The 18,233-nt window shown below is 49.1% G+C and overlaps 1 protein-coding gene across 6 annotated transcripts in view; it reads right to left on the bottom strand.

Moving 5' to 3' along the window:
- The window catches only part of LOC138291300 (ankyrin repeat domain-containing protein 17-like), a 1,121,799-nt gene that overhangs the window by 806,661 nt on the left and 296,905 nt on the right, over positions 1-18,233 (bottom strand). The gene's annotated exons all lie outside the window — the stretch shown is intronic.

The following is an 18,233-nucleotide window of genomic DNA, read 5'->3' as shown; positions in this document are numbered from 1 at the left end:
GTGAGTCTACAAAACTCTTCAGGTTGCAAAACTACTCCTATTGGCAAGTAACCATTTCGTTTAGCAGCATGAATCTTTTTCTGGATTCACCTGCTGTGTTTGATTACATAGCAGTGTATGGTTATCTAGGAACGACAGGGTGAACTGGCAAACAGGTGTTGTAGTACTTTTTATCCTACCTGTGGTTCCCTGTTCAAATGCATGTCCACATAGTAGTTGTAGGAAAGTGCCTCCTGACACAGTCACCCCCTCCCACTTTTTGCATGGTTTCTGGAGTAATTTCACCTGAAACTGTATTAGGTTCCTGCTAACCTGCCAAATCTCTTTCCGCCAAAGTGCAGTCGTTTTTCCTAATTGGCAAATACTTTAGCATCCATTACATATCCATAGTAAATAGCACCCCTGTTACCTAGGGCTTGGAGTAGTCACTTGGGTACCTAAGGGCTGCAGCACAAATTGTGCCACCCTAAGGGACACCTCACAAAGCACGACAGGCTGCCTTTGCAGGCTGCGTGTCTTGGTGCAGACAAAAGTGAAAACACAACATGCACAGCTTGTGTGCCATGTCTCCTAACACTGCATGCAATATATGCAAGTCACCCCCCTCTAGCAGGCCTTACAGCCCTCAAGGCAAGGTGCAATATATTACATGTGAGCACATATCTGCACGAGTATCCAACATCTCGTACTGGTGAGCCCACGCAGATACTAGTGTTGGATTCACCAATACCTGCACCTAGAGGGCACCTTAGAGGTGCCCCCTGAAAACCTTCTAGCTACTGGTGTGTTCACTGGCTGGTCCTGACCAGTTCAGCCACCCTAGCCACGTTTCGGAAAATGAAGAAGACAAAGACGAGCAGCAGCAGCTGATCTGTTATCAACCCTGCCGGCCTGTCAGCACTCCTCGATGGGCTCTGCATCAAAAGGCCCTTTGTCCTGCAGCTGAAACTCCAGAAACCTGGAAGGACTGCCTGCCTTCGAAAAAGAGTCAAGTCTCCCGTGCTCTCCAACCAACTCCAAGGAACGGACTCTGCAGCCCCGGAACAACAAAGACCCAAAACTAAGTCACCATTGCATCCGTCCTCCACGACCAGAGAAAAGCAGACAAACGGTGCCAGAAAGGACCCTCAGCTGCCTAAAGTCTGAGTCCATCGTGCTGTCACCCCTCCTGGACTCCCTGAAGTTGCTTTCAGTCTCTGCACGCAGCCTCAGCGTTGAGAGGAACCCAACACCTAAAGCAACCACTGCACTGCAGCTGACAGCCCGAGTTGAAGTGGACCCCTGGTGTCAACAATGCCCCCCAGCAGTCCAGTGCTCAACACCCCCCTTGAACTCCATGGCGATGCCTGCAATCTCAGACCACAGACTCCCCACCCCGCCAACCGAGAGTGCTCCAGGACAAGGAAACCCGATTCCAAAAGGACACCCCTGCATCTGTGGCCTGGGCATTAGTGAAGAGGAGCAACCGTGCACCTACATCCCACCTACCTGTTGGCTGTCCCCAACTGCGCCCCCCCAGTCAGAGCTTGCAGCCTGAACCTACAGAAAGCAATCTCCATTGAAATACATTGGCACTCGACGCGTACTGCACCTCTGCACCTGGCTGCCCAGAGAAACCTGTTGGTGTGCTCCTGACCCTAGCCCAGTACTCACCTTAAGACTACAAGATTGGCCCCATGAGCCGTCGTAAAGTGCTTGTTTGCTGAATGTGCTTTCCACCCATAGGTTAACAATGAAGTCTGAAAGTACACTATTTTGATTTTAGCCATTAACACCTTCTGTGCCGTGGAAGTAATGGTTACGTCCAATGGCACAGTGCTCATGTGCCGAGAACATAACCATTACGTCCTCGGCACTGAGCTCAGAGGGAGCACTAGCGCTCCCTCTGTGGGCATCCCTTCCACCCCCCAAAAGCAGGGAGTTCCTAGAGAAGCCGTGGTGGAGGATCTGGCTAGACTGAAAGATCGCCACTTTGCTGACCACATTCATTCCACGCCCAAAAAAAGACTTTCCAGCTAAGAAATGTAGAGTGTGTGCTCGAAAAGGCGTCCTGAGGGAGACTTGAATGTACTGCCCAGATTGTCCTTCAAAACCTGGGCTGAGTGTGGGTGGTTGTTTCAAGAATGACCACACCCAGAAGAATTACTGGTAACTACCATGAGAGTAAACTACCTGTGTTATATTTTCATGTGTTCAGTTTCATGGTTGGCTTTTGTGTTTGTAGTTCTGTAATTATTTTAAATTAGTTAGTGGTTTCTTTGTTTAGGAAAAAAAAAAAAAAAAGTGATGCCATTGTGTGTGGAATGCCGCTTGCCTGACGGTGTACATATTGACTTACTGTTGGCTACTGCAACACCCTGCCAGCCAAACGTCAGTCCACACACTCCCATCAGCTGGTGTGATTGCTGCATCAGGCATGTGGGCCTATGTAAGTGATGGGCCCTTGAGTGGCGCTGTGTTGAGTGTTGTAAAGTGCTGGGCCGGTGGCTGGCGGAGTGAATGGTCTTGTGCATGTCATGTATGAAAGGTATGTGAATGGACTGTAAAGATGTTGGTGCCTTGCCGTGGCTTTACAGCTCACGAGCTGCAAGTCATTGGTTCTGTTTTTTGGCATTTCAGTTATTAACCGTGCATTTCATTTTTGTGAAATCTCTTGTTAATAAAATTTGATCCACTGAACCATCACTCACCCGGGTGCCAAATCCAAGCAGTATGTGTGGTAAAAAGGTCAAAACCTGCTCCGCTGTTTTCAGACGTCGCAGCACACCTGTGACAACTAGGTGTCTCGGGTGGGACCTCTATGATGAAGCATGCAACCAACTTGGTTGGTTGGGTGGGTGAGGGGTCTATTTAACATAACCTAAATGAGTTTTTCACAATTTTAGTGTTTGGAACATCACATAAGTATGTGGACACACCAAAATGATCCACTGCAAAACTACCTGTGTTTGGTGGGGGGGAGCACCTATGTTTTTGGTCCCAGGTGCAGCCTGCATCTAGGGAAAGCTACCAAACCCAGACATGTTTTAAAAATAGACACCCCATGGAGTCCAAGGAGGTGTGGCTTGCCTGGATCCCCAACATTTGTTAACCCAGACTCCTCAGCAAACCACAAAATTTTCTGAAAAAGAAACCATATTTTCCTCACTTTTCTTTGTAGGATCACCGATGCGGCACACATTTCCTACCACCCAGCCTTCCCCTCAGTCTCCCAAGTAAAATGATACCTCACTTGCGTGGGTCCCCAAAGCAGAGTCAGCCTAAAAGATGTATAAAAGAAAAATATGTGCTTATCAACTCGCTGTGCTATCTCTTCCATCTCTACAGGTTGTTGGCATTTTTCTTTTGCAGGCACCTGGGCCACCTACACAAGTGAGGTATCATTTTTATCGGGAGACTTGGGGGGGAACGCTGGGTGGAAGGAAATGTGTGGCTCCTCTCAGATTCCAGAACTTTGTCACTGAAATGAGAGGAAATTTTGTTTTTTTGGACACATTTTGAGAGTTGCAAATGATTTTGGGTAACAGAACCTGGTCAGAGCCCTATAAGTCACCCCATCTTGGATTCCCCTAGGGGTCTAGTTTTCAAAACTGCACAGGTTTGCTAGGTTTCCCTAGGTGCCGGCTGAGCTAGAGGCCAAAATCCATAGCTAGGCACTTTGCAAAAAACAGCTCTGTTTTCTTTGTGATCATGTGATGTGTCCATTTTGTGTTTCCTGTCACGAGCGCTAGGCCTACCCACGCAAGTGAGGTAATGTTTTTATCGGGAGCCTTGGGGGAACACAGAATAGCAAAACAAATGTGTAAGGAAATGCCTCCTTGGCATGGTTACCCCCTAACTTTTTTCCTTTGCTGATGCTAAGTTTTGATTGAAAGTGTGCTGGGACCCTGCTAACCAGGCCCCAGCACCAGTGTTCTTTCCCTAAACTGTACCTTTGTCTCCACAATTGGCACAACCCTGGCACTCAGATAAGTCCCTTGTAACTGGTACCCCTGGTAACAAGGGCCCCGATGCCAGGGAAGGTTTCAAAGGGTTGCAGCATATCTTATGCCACACTGGAGACCCCTCACTCAGCATGTGCACATTGCCTCACAGCTTGTGTGTGCTGGTAGGGAGCAACTGACTAATTCGACATGGCACTCCCCTCAGAGTGCCATGCCAACCTCACACTGCCTGTGGCATAGTTAAGTCACCCCTCTAGCAGGCCTTACAGCCCTAAGGCTGGGTGCACTATACCACTGGTGAGGGCATATGTGCAGGAGCACTATGCCACTACAGTGTCTAAGCAAAACCTTAGACGTATGTGCAGGATAGCCATAAGAGTATATGGTCTGGGAGTTTGTCAAACACAAACTCCACAGATCCATAATGGCTACACTGAAAACTGGGAAGTTTGGTATCAAACTTCTCAGCACAATAAATGCACACTGATGCCAGTGTGCAATTTATTGCAACATACACCCAGAGAGCATCTTAGAGACGCCCCCTGAATACTAATCTGCCTTCTAGTGTAGGCTGACCAGTTTCTGCCAGCTTGCCACACACCAGACATGTTGCTGGCCACATGGGGAGAGTGCCTTTGTCACTCTGTGGCCAGGAACAAAGCCTGTACTGGGTGGAGGTGCTTTTCAACTCCTCCTGCAGGAACTATAACACCTGGCGGCGAGCCTCAAAGGCTCACCCATTTTGTTACAGCGCCCCAGGGCATCCCAGCTAGTGGAGATGTGCCTCCCCCCCCCGGCCACTGCTCCCACTTTTGTCAGCAAGGCTGGAGGAGATAATGATAAAAACAGGGAGGAGTCACCCACCAGTCAGGACAGCCCCTAAGGTGCCCTGAGCTGAGGTGACCCCTGCCTTGAGAAATCCTCCATCTTGAGTCTGGAGGATTCCCCCAATAGGATTGGGGATGTGCCCCCCTCCCCCACAGGGAGGCGGCACAAAGAGGGTGTAGCCACCCTCAAGGACAGTAGCCATTGGCTACTGCCCTCACAGACCTAAACACACCCCTAAATTCAGTATTTAGGGGCACCTCAGATCCCAGGAAGTCAGATTCCTGCAACCTGAAGAAACAAGGACTGCTGACCTACAAGCCTGCAGAGAAGGAGGAAGACACCAACTGCTTTGGCCCCAGCCCTACCGGCCTGTCTCCAACTTTGAAAACCGGCAACCAGCGACGCATCCGACAGGGACCAGCGACCTCTGAAGCCTCAGAGAACTGCCCTGGACTAAAGGACCAAGAAACTCCCATGAACAGCAGACCTGCTCAAAACCAGCTACTTCTTTGCAACAAAGAAGCAGCTTCCAAAGACTGCACGTTTCCCGCTGGAAGCGTGAGACTTCTCACTCTGGACCAGACGCCCCCCGGCTCTAGAATCAGAGAAACACCACCTCTGGGAGGACTCCTCAGCGACTGGAGCCCGTGAGTAAACAGAGATGACCCCCCTCAGCCCCCACAGCGACGCCTGCAGAGATAATCCAGAGGCTCCCCCTGACCGCGACGGCCTGTAACAAGGGACCCGACGCCTGGAACCAACACTGCACCCGCAGCCCCCAGGACCTGAAGGAACCAAACTCCAGTGCAGGAGTAACCCCCAGGCGACCCTCTATGTAGCCCAGGTGGTGGCTGTCCCGAGAAGCCCCCCTGTACCTCCCTGCACCGCTAGAGTGACCCCCGGGTCCCTTCATTGTTTTCTACCTGAAACCAGACGCCTGCTTTGCACACTGCAGTCAGCTGCCCCTGTGCCTCTGAGGGTGTGTTTTGTGTGCCTACTTGTGTCCCCCCAGTGGCTCTACAAAACCCCCCCTGGTCTGCCCCCGAGGAAGCAGGTACTTACCTGCTGGTAGACTGGAACCGGAGCACCCCTGTTCTCCATAGGCACCTATGTGTTTTGGGCACCTCTTTGACCTCTGCACCTGACCGGCCCTGAGCTACTGGTGTAGTAACTTTGGGGTTGTCTTGAACCCTCAACGGTGGGCTGCCTATGCCCCAGGAATGAGAATTGTAAGTTTTTTACTTAACTCCTAACCTAACCTTTACTTACCTCCCCCAGGAACTGTTGATTTTTGCCACTTTGAAAAGAGCACATTGCCATTTTTACAAAGACTGTATATAATATTGCTTTTATTCAAAGTTCCTAAAGTATCTAAGTGAAGTACCTTAATTTAAAATGTTTACTGTAAATCTTGAACCTGTGGTTCTTAAACTAAGAAAATATATTTTTCAATATAAAAACCTATTGGCCTGGAATTGTCTTTGAGTGTGTGTTCCTCATTTATTGCCTGTGTGTGTACAACAAATGCTTAACACTACCCTCGGACAAGCCTACTGCTCAACCACGCTACCACAAAATTATCTAATTTTGCCACTATCTCACCTCTAAGGGGAACCCTTGGACTCTGTGCACACTATTTCTTACTTTGAAATAGTATATACAGAGCCAACTTCCTACAAAGTGTTATTGCCCCTTGTCTTTCTATAAATTTTTTCCTTCCAAATGTAAGACGGTGTGTAAAAAAGACGTCTATTTGAGAAATGGCCTGTAATTCACACGCTAGTACGCGGAGATATTTACAAATAACCACTGCTTGTCAACACACCTTATCTTGTGGCCATTTTGGAAATACAAAGGTTTTCTTGATACCTATTTTTCACTTTTTATATTTCAGCAAATGAATTGCTGTATGCCCGGGTATCGAATGAAAACCCATTGCAATTGCTTTAAAAAATATGACATCGCAGGAAAAAGTTACAGCGTAAAACGTGGAGAAAAATGGCTGGGTTTTTTCACCTCAATTTCATTATTCTTATATTTCAGGTGTTATTTTCTGTAGGAAACACTTGTAGGAGCTACACAAATTACCCCTTGCTGAATTCAGAATTTTGTCTACTTTTCAGAAACGTTTAGCTTTTTGGGATCCAGCATTGGTTTCTCACCCATTTCGGTCACTAACTGGGAGGAGGAGGAAAGCACAAAAAATAGTAAAAATGGGGTATGGCCCAGTAAAATGTCAAAATTGTGTGGAAAAATTGGGTTTTCTAATTTAAGTCTGCCTGTTCCTGAAAGCTGGGAAGATGGTGATTTTAGCACTGCAAACCCTTGGTTGATGCCATTTTCAGTGAAAAAACCACAAGCCTTCTTCTGTAGCCCTTTTCCCCCATTTAAAAAAAAATAAATAAATAAAAAAAAAAAAGACTTTTTGCAGTATTTTGGCTAATTTTATGTTCTCCTTCAGGTGAACCCACAAACTCTGGGTACCTCTAAAATCCCTAGGATGTTGGAAAAAAGGACCCAAATTTGGCGTGGGTAGCTTATGTGAACAAAAAGTTATGAGGGCCTGTAAGGAAATGCCTCCTTGGCATGGTTACCCCCTGACTTTTTGCCTTTGCTGATGCTATGTTTTGCTTTGAAAGTGTGCTGAGGCCTGCTAACCAGGCCCCAGCACCAGTGTTCTTTCCCTAACCTGTACTTTTGTTTACACAATTGGCACACCCTGGCATCCAGGTAAGTCCCTTGTAACTGGTACCCCTGGTACCAAGGGCCCTGATGCCAGGGAAGGTCTCTAAGGGCTGCAGCATAACTTATGCCACCCTGGGGACCCCTCACTCAGCACAGACACACTGCTTGCCAGCTTGTGTGTGCTGGTGAGGACAAAACGAGTAAGTCGACATGGCAATCCCCTCAGGGTGCCATGCCAACCTCACACTGCCTATGCAGTATAGATAAGTCACCCTGCTAGCAGGCCTTACAGCCCTAAGGCAGGGTGCACTATACCATAGGTGAGGGCACCAGTGCATGAGCACTGTGCCCCTACAGTGTCTAAGCCCAACCTTAGACATTGTAAGTGCAGGGTAGCCATAAGAGTATATGGTCTGGGAGTCTGTCAAACACGAACTCCACAGCACCATAATGGCTACACTGAAAACTGGGAAGTTTGGTATCAAACTTCTCAGCACAATAAATGCACACTGATGCCAGTGTACATTTTATTGTAACATACACCTTAGAGGTGCCCCCTGAAACCTTAACCAACTACCTGTGTAGACTGACTGGTTTTAGCAGCCTGCCACACTCTAGACATGTTGCTGGCCACATGGGGAGAGTGCCTTTGTCACTCTGTGGCTAGTAACAAAGCCTGCACTGGGTGGAGATGCTTATCACCTCCCCGTTGCAGGAGCTGTAACACCTGACGGTGAGCCTCAAAGGCTCACCCCCTTTGTTCCAGCACCACAGGGCATTCCAGCTAGTGGAGTTGCCCGCCCCCTCCGGCCACGGCCCCACTTTTGGCGGCAAGGCCGGAGGAGATAATGAGAAAAACAAGGAGGAGTCACTGACCAGTCAGGACAGCCCCTAAGGCAACCTGAGCTGAAGTGAATGACTTTTAGGAATCCTCCTTCTTGCAGATGGAGGATCCCCCCCAATAGGGATAGGAATGTGACCCCCTCCCCTTGGGAGAAGGCACAAAGAGGGTGTACCCACCCTCAGGGCTAGTAGCCAATAGGTTTTTGTATAGAAAAATATCTTTTCTTAGTTTATTTTAAGAACCACAGGTTCAAATTTTACATGTAATACTTTGCATGAAAGGTATTGCAGGTAAGTACTTTAGGAACTTTGAATAATCACAATAGCATATATACTTTTCAAATAAAACACATATAGCTATTCTAAAACTAGACAGTGCAATTTTCAGTTCCTAGGGGAGGTAAGTAATTGTTAGTTCTTGCAGGTAAGTAAACCACCTACAGGGTTCAAGTTTGCTCCTCGGGGTAGCCACCACCTGGGCAAGGGAGAGGGCCTCCTGGGGGTCACTCCTGCACTGGAGTTCCGATCTCTAAGGTCCTGGGGGCTGCGGGTGCAGGGTCTTTTCCAGGCGTCGGGATCTGGGACCAGTTACAAGGGACTTACCAGTTACAAGGGACTTATCTGGATGCCAGGGTCTGCCAATTGTGGATACAAAAGTACAGGTTAGGGAAAGAACACTGGTGCTGGGGCCTGGTTAGCAGGCCTCAGCACACTTTCAATTGTAAACATAGCATCAGCAAAGGCAAAAAGTCAGGGGGCAACCATGCCAAGGAGGCATTTCCTTACAAAAACCTTAGACATTGTAAGTGCAGGGTAGCCATAAGAGTATATGGTCTGGGAGTTTGTCAAACACGAACTCCACAGCACCATAATGGCTACACTGAAAACTGGGAAGTTTGGTATCAAACTTCTCAGCACAATAAATGCACACTGATGCCAGTGTACATTTTATTGTAAAATACACCCCAGAGGGCACCTTAGAGGTGCCCCCTGAAACTTAACCGACTATCTGTGTAGGCTGACTAGTTTTAGCAGCCTGCCACAAACCGAGACATGTTGCTGGCCCCATGGGGAGAGTGCCTTTGTCACTCTGAGGCCAGTAACAAAGCCTGCACTGGGTGGGGATGCTAACACCTCCCCCAGGCAGGAGCTGTAACACCTGGCGGTGAGCCTCAAAGGCTCACCCCTTTGTCACAGCACCGCAGGACACTCCAGCTAGTGGAGTTGCCCGCCCCCTCCGGCCCCGGCCCCCACTTTTGGCGGCAAGGCCGGAGAAAATAATGAGAAAAACAAGGAGGAGTCACTGGCCAGTCAGGACAGCCCCTAAGGTGTCCTGAGCTGAGGTGACTCTAACTTTTAGAAATCCTCCATCTTGCAGATGGAGGATTCCCCCAATAGGGTTAGGATTGTGACCCCCTCCCCTTGGGAGGAGGCACAAAGAGGGTGTACCCACCCTCAGGGCTAGTAGCCATTGGCTATTAACCCCCCAGACCTAAACACGCCCTTAAATTTAGTATTTAAGGGCTACCCTGAACCCTAGAAAATTAGATTTCCTGCAACAACAAGAAGGACTGCCTAGCTGAAAACCCCTGCAGAGGAAGACCAGAAGACGACAACTGCCTTGGCTCCAGAAACTCACCGGCCTGTCTCCTGCCTTCCAAAGAACTCTGCTCCAGCGACGCCTTCCAAAGGGACCAGCGACCTCGACATCCTCTGAGGACTGCCCCTGCTTCGAAAAGACAAGAAACTCCCGAGGACAGCGGACCTGCTCCAAGAAAGGCTGCAACTTTGTTTCCAGCAGCTTTAAAAGAACCCTGCAAGCTCCCCGCAAGAAGCGTGAGACTTGCAACACTGCACCCGGCGACCCCGACTCGGCTGGTGGCGATCCAACACCTCAGGAGGGACCCCAGGACTACTCTAAGACTGTGAGTACAAAAACCTGTCCCCCCTGAGCCCCCACAGCGCCGCCTGCAGAGGGAATCCCGAGGCTTCCCCTGACCGCGACTCTTTGAACCTAAAGTCCCGACGCCTGGGAGAGACCCTGCACCCGCAGCCCCCAGGACCTGAAGGACCGGACTTTCACTGGAGGAGTGACCCCCAGGAGTCCCTCTCCCTTGCCCAAGTGGAGGTTTCCCCGAGGAACCCCCCCCTTGCCTGCCTGCAGCGCTGAAGAGATCCCTAGATCTCCCATTGACTTCCATTGCGAACCCGACGCTTGTTCTAACACTGCACCCGGCCGCCCCCGCGCCGCTGAGGGTGAAATTTCTGTGTGGACTCGTGTCCCCCCCGGTGCCCTACAAAACCCCCCTGGTCTGCCCTCCGAAGACGCGGGTACTTACCTGCAAACAGACCGGAACCGGGGCACCCCCTTCTCTCCATTCTAGCCTATGTGTTTTGGGCACCACTTTGAACTCTGCACCTGACCGGCCCTGAGCTGCTGGTGTGGTGACTTTGGGGTTGCTCTGAACCCCCAACGGTGGGCTACCTTGGACCAAGAACTAAGCCCTGTAAGTGTCTTACTTACCTGGTTAACCTAACAAATACTTACCTCCCCTAGGAACTGTGAAAATTGCACTAAGTGTCCACTTTTAAAACAGCTATTTGTGAATAACTTGAAAAGTATACATGCAATTTTGATGATTTGAAGTTCCTAAAGTACTTACCTGCAATACCTTTCGAATGAGATATTACATGTAGAATTTGAACCTGTGGTTCTTAAAATAAACTAAGAAAAGATATTTTTCTATATAAAAACCTATTGGCTGGATTTGTCTCTGAGTGTGTGTACCTCATTTATTGTCTATGTGTATGTACAACAAATGCTTAACACTACTCCTTGGATAAGCCTACTGCTCGACCACACTACCACAAAATAGAGCATTAGTATTATCTATTTTTACCACTATTTTACCTCTAAGGGGAACCCTTGGACTCTGTGCATGCTATTCCTTACTTTGAAATAGCACATACAGAGCCAACTTCCTACATTGGTGGATCAGCGGTGGGGTACAAGACTTTGCATTTGCTGGACTACTCAGCCAATACCTGATCACACGACAAATTCCAAAATTGTCATTAGAAATTGATTTTTGCAATTTGAAATTTTTCTAAATTCTTAAAAGTCCTGCTAGGGCCTTGTGTGTTAAGTCCCTGTTTAGCATTGTCTTTTAGAGTTTAAAAAGTTTGTTAAAAGTTTGAAATTAGATTCTAGAAACAGTTTTAGATTCTTTAAAAAGTCTTCCAACTTTTAGCAAAATAATGTCTGATACAGAGATGAATGTGGTGGAACTCGACACCACACCTTACCTCCATCTTAAGATGAGGGAGCTAAGGTCTCTCTGTAATATCAAAAAAATAACCATTGGCTCCAGACCTACCAAAATTCAGCTCCAGGAGCTGTTGGCAGAGTTTGAAAAAGCCAACCCCTCTGATGATGACATCACAGAGGAAGAAATTAGTGACTTGGAGGCCAATGTCCCTCCTCCAGTCCTAAATAGGGAGAACAGGACCCCTCAAGTCCTGTCTCCAACTGTGTTAGTCAGAAATAGTGAGTCCCTCGCAGAAGGGTCCCACATTTCTGAAATCACTGAGGATGCTCTCAGTGAAGATGACCTCCTGTTAGCCAGGATGGCCAAAAGATTGGCTTTAGAGAGACAGCTCCTAGCCATAGAAAGGGAAAGACAAGAGATGGGCCTAGGACCCATCAATGGTGGCAGCAACATAAATAGGGTCAGAGATTCTCCTGACATGTTGAAAATCCCTAAAGGGATTGTAACTAAATATGAAGATGGTGATGACATCACCAAATGGTTCACAGCTTTTGAGAGGGCTTGTGTAACCAGAAAAGTGAACAGATCTCACTGGGGTGCTCTCCTTTGGGAAATGTTCACAGGAAAGTGTAGGGATAGACTCCTCACACTCTCTGGACAAGATGCAGAATCTTATGACCTCATGAAGGGTACCCTGATTGAGGGCTTTGGATTCTCCACTGAGGAGTACAGGATTAGGTTCAGGGGGGCTCAAAAATCCTCGAGCCAGACCTGGGTTGACTTTGTTGACTACTCAGTGAAAACACTAGATGGTTGGATTCAAGGCAGTGGTGTAAGTAATTATGATGGGCTGTACAATTTATTTGTGAAAGAACACCTATTGAGTAATTGTTTCAATGATAAACTGCATCAGCATCTGGTAGACCTAGGACCAATTTCTCCCCAAGAATTGGGAAAGAAGGCGGACCATTGGGTCAAGACAAGGGTGTCCAAGACTTCAACAGGGGGTGACCAAAAGAAAGGGGTCACAAAGACTCCCCAGGGGAAGGGTGATGAGACAACCAAAACTAAAAATAGTAAAGAGTCTTCTACAGGCCCCCAAAAACCTGCACAGGAGGGCGGGCCCAGAGCCTCTTCACAAAACAATGGGTACAAGGGTAAAAACTTTGATCCCAAAAAGGCCTGGTGTCATAGCTGTAAACAGCATGGACACCAAACTGGAGACAAGGCCTGTCCCAAGAAAGGTTCCACTCCAAACTCCCATCCAGGTAACACTGGTATGGCTAGTCTCCAAGTGGGATCAACAGTGTGCCCAGAGCAAATCAGGGTCCACACTGAAGCTACTCTAGTTTCTGAGGGTGGGGTGGATTTAGCCACACTAGCTGTCTGGCCGCCTAACATGCAAAAATACAGACAGCAACTCTTAATTAATGGGACTAGAATAGAGGGCCTGAGGGATACAGGTGCCAGTGTCACCATGGTGACAGAGAAACTGGTTTCCCCTGGCCAATACCTGACTGGAAAAACTTACACAGTCACCAACGCTGACAATCAGAGAAAAGTACATCCCATGGCAATGGTTACTTTAGAATGGGGAGGGGTCAATGGCCTGAAACAGGTGGTGGTCTCCTCAAATATCCCAGTGGACTGTCTGCTTGGAAATGACCTGGAGTCCTCAGCATGGGCTGAGGTAGAACTAAAAACCCATGCAGCAATGCTGGGTATCCCTGAACTGGTGTGTGTGAAAACAAGAGCACAGTGCAAGGCACAGGGTGAACAAGTAGAGCTGGAGTCTGGAAGAATGGCCCAGCCTACCAAGAGAACAGGAAAGTCAGTTGGGAAACCAACTGCAACACAGCAAAAGAAAGGGAACCTCTCTTCTCAGGAAGAAGTTCTGCCCTCTGAGGGAACTGAGCCTTTGGAGCTTGAACCTTACCAGGTTGAGCTCTTAGGCCCAGGGGGACCCTCAAGGGAGGAGCTGTGTAAGGGACAAGAAACCTGTCCCTCTCTTGAAGGCCTTAGGCAGCAAGCTGCTGAAGAGTCCAAAGGCAAGAAAAATGGAACGCATAGGGTCTATTGGCAAGATGGACTCCTGTACACTGAGGCCAGAGACCCCAAACCTGGTGCCACTAGGAGAGTGGTAGTGCCTCAGCTGTTCAGAGAGTTCATCCTAACATTGGCCCATGACATTCCCCTTGCTGGACATTTGGGACAAACCAAGACGTGGGAGAGGTTAGTCAACCACTTCTACTGGCCCAATATGTCCAACATGGTTAAGGAGTTTTGCCTCTCCTGCCCCACCTGTCAAGCCAGTGGTAAGACAGGTGGGCATCCAAAGGCCCCCCTCATTCCACTTCCAGTGGTGGGGGTTCCCTTTGAAAGAGTGGGTGTGGACATAGTTGGTCCACTAGAACCTCCCACAGCCTCAGGAAATATGTATATCCTGGTAGTAGTGGATCATGCTACCAGGTATCCTGAAGCTATTCCCCTTAGGTCAACTACTGCCCCTGCAGTAGCCAAGGCCCTCATTGGTATCTTTACCAGAGTGGGTTTCCCTAAGGAGGTGGTGTCTGACAGAGGTACCAACTTCATGTCAGCATACCTAAAGCACATGTGGAATGAGTGTGGAGTGACTTATAAATTCACTACACCTTACCATCCACAAACTAATGGCTTGGTTGAGAGATTCAACAAGACATTAAAAGGCATGATCATGGGGCTCCCAGAAAAACTCAAAAGGAGATGGGATGTCCTCTTGCCATGTCTGCTTTTCGCTTACAGAGAGGTGCCACAGAAGGGAGTAGGATTCTCACCCTTTGAACTTCTGTTTGGTCATCCTGTAAGGGGACCACTTGCCCTTGTTAAAGAAGGCTGGGAGAGACCTCTCCATGAGCCTAAACAGGACATAGTGGACTATGTACTTGGCCTTCGCTCTAGAATGGCAGAGTACATGGAAAAGGCAACCAAAAACCTTGAGGCCAGCCAACAGCTCCAGAAGTTTTGGTATGACCAAAAGGCTGCACTGGTTGAGTTCCAACCAGGGCAGAAAGTCTGGGTTCTGGAGCCTGTGGCTCCCAGGGCACTCCAGGACAAATGGAGTGGCCCTTACCCAGTACTAGAGAGGAAGAGTCAGGTCACCTACTTGGTGGACCTGGGCACAAGCAGGAGCCCCAAAAGGGTGATCCATGTAAACCGCCTTAAGCTCTTCCACGACAGGGCTGATGTCAATCTGTTGATGGTAACAGATGAGGATCAGGAGGCAGAGAGTGAACCTCTCCCTGATCTTCTGTCATCAGACCCAAAAGATGGTACAGTAGATGGAGTGATCTACTCAGACACCCTCTCTGGCCAACAGCAAGCTGATTGTAGGAGAGTCCTACAACAGTTTCCTGAACTCTTCTCCTTAACCCCTGGTCAGACACACCTGTGTACCCATGATGTGGACACAGGAGACAGCATGCCTGTCAAGAACAAAATCTTTAGACAATCTGACCATGTTAAAGAAAGCATCAAGGTGGAAGTCCACAAGATGCTGGAATTGGGAGTAATTGAGCGCTCTGACAGCCCCTGGGCTAGCCCAGTGGTCTTAGTCCCCAAACCTCACACCAAAGATGGAAAGAAAGAGATGAGGTTTTGTGTGGACTACAGAGGGCTCAATTCTGTCACCAAGACAGATGCTCATCCAATCCCAAGAGCTGATGAGCTCATTGATAAATTAGGTGCTGCCAAATTTCTAAGTACCTTTGACTTGACAGCAGGGTACTGGCAAATAAAAATGGCACCTGGAGCAAAAGAAAAGACAGCATTCTCCACACCTGATGGGCATTATCAGTTTACTGTTATGCCCTTTGGTTTAAAGAATGCCCCTGCCACCTTCCAAAGGTTGGTGAATCAAGTCCTTGCTGGCTTGGAGTCCTTTAGCACAGCTTATCTTGATGATATTGCTGTCTTTAGCTCCACCTGGCAGGATCACCTGATCCACCTGAGGAAGGTTTTGAAGGCTCTGCAAACTGCAGGCCTCTCTATCAAGGCATCCAAATGCCAGATAGGGCAGGGAACTGTGGTTTACTTGGGACACCTTGTAGGTGGAGGCCAAGTTCAGCCACTCCAACCCAAGATCCAGACTATTCTGGACTGGGTAGCTCCAAAAACCCAGACTCAAGTCAGGGCATTCCTTGGCTTGACTGGGTATTACAGGAGGTTTGTGAAGGGATATGGATCCATTGTGACAGCCCTCACTGAACTCACCTCCAAGAAAATGCCCAAGAAAGTGAACTGGACTGTGGAATGCCAACAGGCCTTTGACACCCTGAAACAAGCAATGTGCTCAGCACCAGTTCTAAAAGCTCCAGATTATTCTAAGCAGTTCATTGTGCAGACTGATGCCTCTGAACATGGGATAGGGGCAGTTTTGTCCCAAACAAATGATGATGGCCTTGACCAGCCTGTTGCTTTCATTAGCAGGAGGTTACTCCCCAGGGAGCAGCGTTGGAGTGCCATTGAGAGGGAGGCCTTTGCTGTGGTTTGGTCCCTGAAGAAGCTGAGACCATACCTCTTTGGGACTCACTTCCTAGTTCAAACTGACCACAGACCTCTCAAATGGCTGATGCAAATGAAAGGTGAAAATCCTAAACTGTTGAGGTGGTCCATCTCCCTACAGGGAATGGACTTCATAGTGGAACACAGACCTGGGACTGCCCATGCCAATGCAGATGGCCTTTCCAGGTTCTTCCACTTAGAAAATGAAGACTCTCTTGGGAAAGGTTAGTCTCATCCTCTTTCGTTTGGGGGGGGGGGTTGTGTAAGGAAATGCCTCCTTGGCATGGTTGCCCCCTGACTTTTTGCCTTTGCTGATGCTATGTTTACAATTGAAAGTGTGCTGAGGCCTGCTAACCAGGCCCCAGCACCAGTGTTCTTTCCCTAACCTGTACTTTTGTATCCACAATTGGCAGACCCTGGCATCCAGATAAGTCCCTTGTAACTGGTACTTCTAGTACCAAGGGCCCTGATGCCAAGGAAGGTCTCTAAGGGCTGCAGCATGTCTTATGCCACCCTGGAGACCTCTCACTCAGCACAGACACACTGCTTGCCAGCTTGTGTGTGCTAGTGAGGACAAAACGAGTAAGTCGACATGGCACTCCCCTCAGGGTGCCATGCCAGCCTCTCACTGCCTATGCAGTATAGGTAAGCCACCCCTCTAGCAGGCCTTACAGCCCTAAGGCATGGTGCACTATACCATAGGTGAGGGTACCAGTGCATGAGCATGGTACCCCTACAGTGTCTAAACAAAACCTTAGACATTGTAAGTGCAGGGTAGCCATAAGAGTATATGGTCTGGGAGTTTGTCAAACACGAACTCCACAGCACCATAATGGCTACACTGAAAACTGGGAAGTTTGGTATCAAACTTCTCAGCACAATAAATGCACACTGATGCCAGTGTACATTTTATTGTAAAATACACCCCAGAGGGCACCTTAGAGGTGCCCCCTGAAACTTAACCGACTATCTGTGTAGGCTGACTAGTTTTAGCAGCCTGCCACAAACCGAGACATGTTGCTGGCCCCATGGGGAGAGTGCCTTTGTCACTCTGTGGCCTGTAACAAAGCCTGCACTGGGTGGAGATGCTAACACCTCCCCCAGGCAGGAATTGTCACACCTGGCGGTGAGCCTCAAAGGCTCACCTCCTTTGTGCCAACCCAGCAGGACACTCCAGCTAGTGGAGTTGCCCGCCCCCTCCGGCCAGGCCCCACTTTTGGCGGCAAGGCCGGAGAAAATAATGAGAAAAACAAGGAGGAGTCACTGGCCAGTCAGGACAGCCCCTAAGGTGTCCTGAGCTGAGGTGACTCTGACTTTTAGAAATCCTCCATCTTGCAGATGGAGGATTCCCCCAATAGGGTTAGGATTGTGACCCCCTCCCCTTGGGAGGAGGCACAAAGAGGGTGTACCCACCCTCAGGGCTAGTAGCCATTGGCTACTAACCCCCCAGACCTAAACACGCCCTTAAATTTAGTATTTAAGGGCTGCCCTGAACCCTAGAAAATTAGATTCCTGCAACTACAAGAAGAAGGACTGCCTAGCTGAAAAACCCCTGCAGAGGAAGACCAGAAGACGACAACTGCCTTGGCTCCAGAAACTCACCGGCCTGTCTCCTGCCTTCCAAAGATCCTGCTCCAGCGACGCCTTCCAAAGGGACCAGCGACCTCGACATCCTCTGAGGACTGCCCCTGCTTCGAAAAGACAAGAAACTCCCGAGGACAGCGGACCTGCTCCAAGAAAGGCTGCAACTTTGTTTCCAGCAGCTTTAAAAGAACCCTGCAAGCTCCCCGCAAGAAGCGTGAGACTTGCAACACTGCACCCGGCGACCCCGACTCGGCTGGTGGCGATCCAACACCTCAGGAGGGACCCCAGGACTACTCTAAGACTGTGAGTACAAAAACCTGTCCCCCCTGAGCCCCCACAGCGCCGCCTGCAGAGGGAATCCCAAGGCTTCCCCTGACCGCGACTCTTTGAACCTAAAGTCCCGACGCCTGGGAGAGACCCTGCACCCGCAGCCCCCAGGACCTGAAGGACCGGACTTTCACTGGAGGAGTGACCCCCAGGAGTCCCTCTCCCTTGCCCAAGTGGAGGTTTCCCCGAGGAACCCCCCCCTTGCCTGCCTGCA

This window comes from Pleurodeles waltl, chromosome 1_1, assembly GCF_031143425.1.
Source record: "Pleurodeles waltl isolate 20211129_DDA chromosome 1_1, aPleWal1.hap1.20221129, whole genome shotgun sequence".
Lineage (NCBI taxonomy): Eukaryota > Metazoa > Chordata > Amphibia > Caudata > Salamandridae > Pleurodeles > Pleurodeles waltl.
The sequence above is the reverse complement of the archived record's forward strand: the minus strand, read 5'-3'. Positions and strand labels throughout refer to the sequence as shown.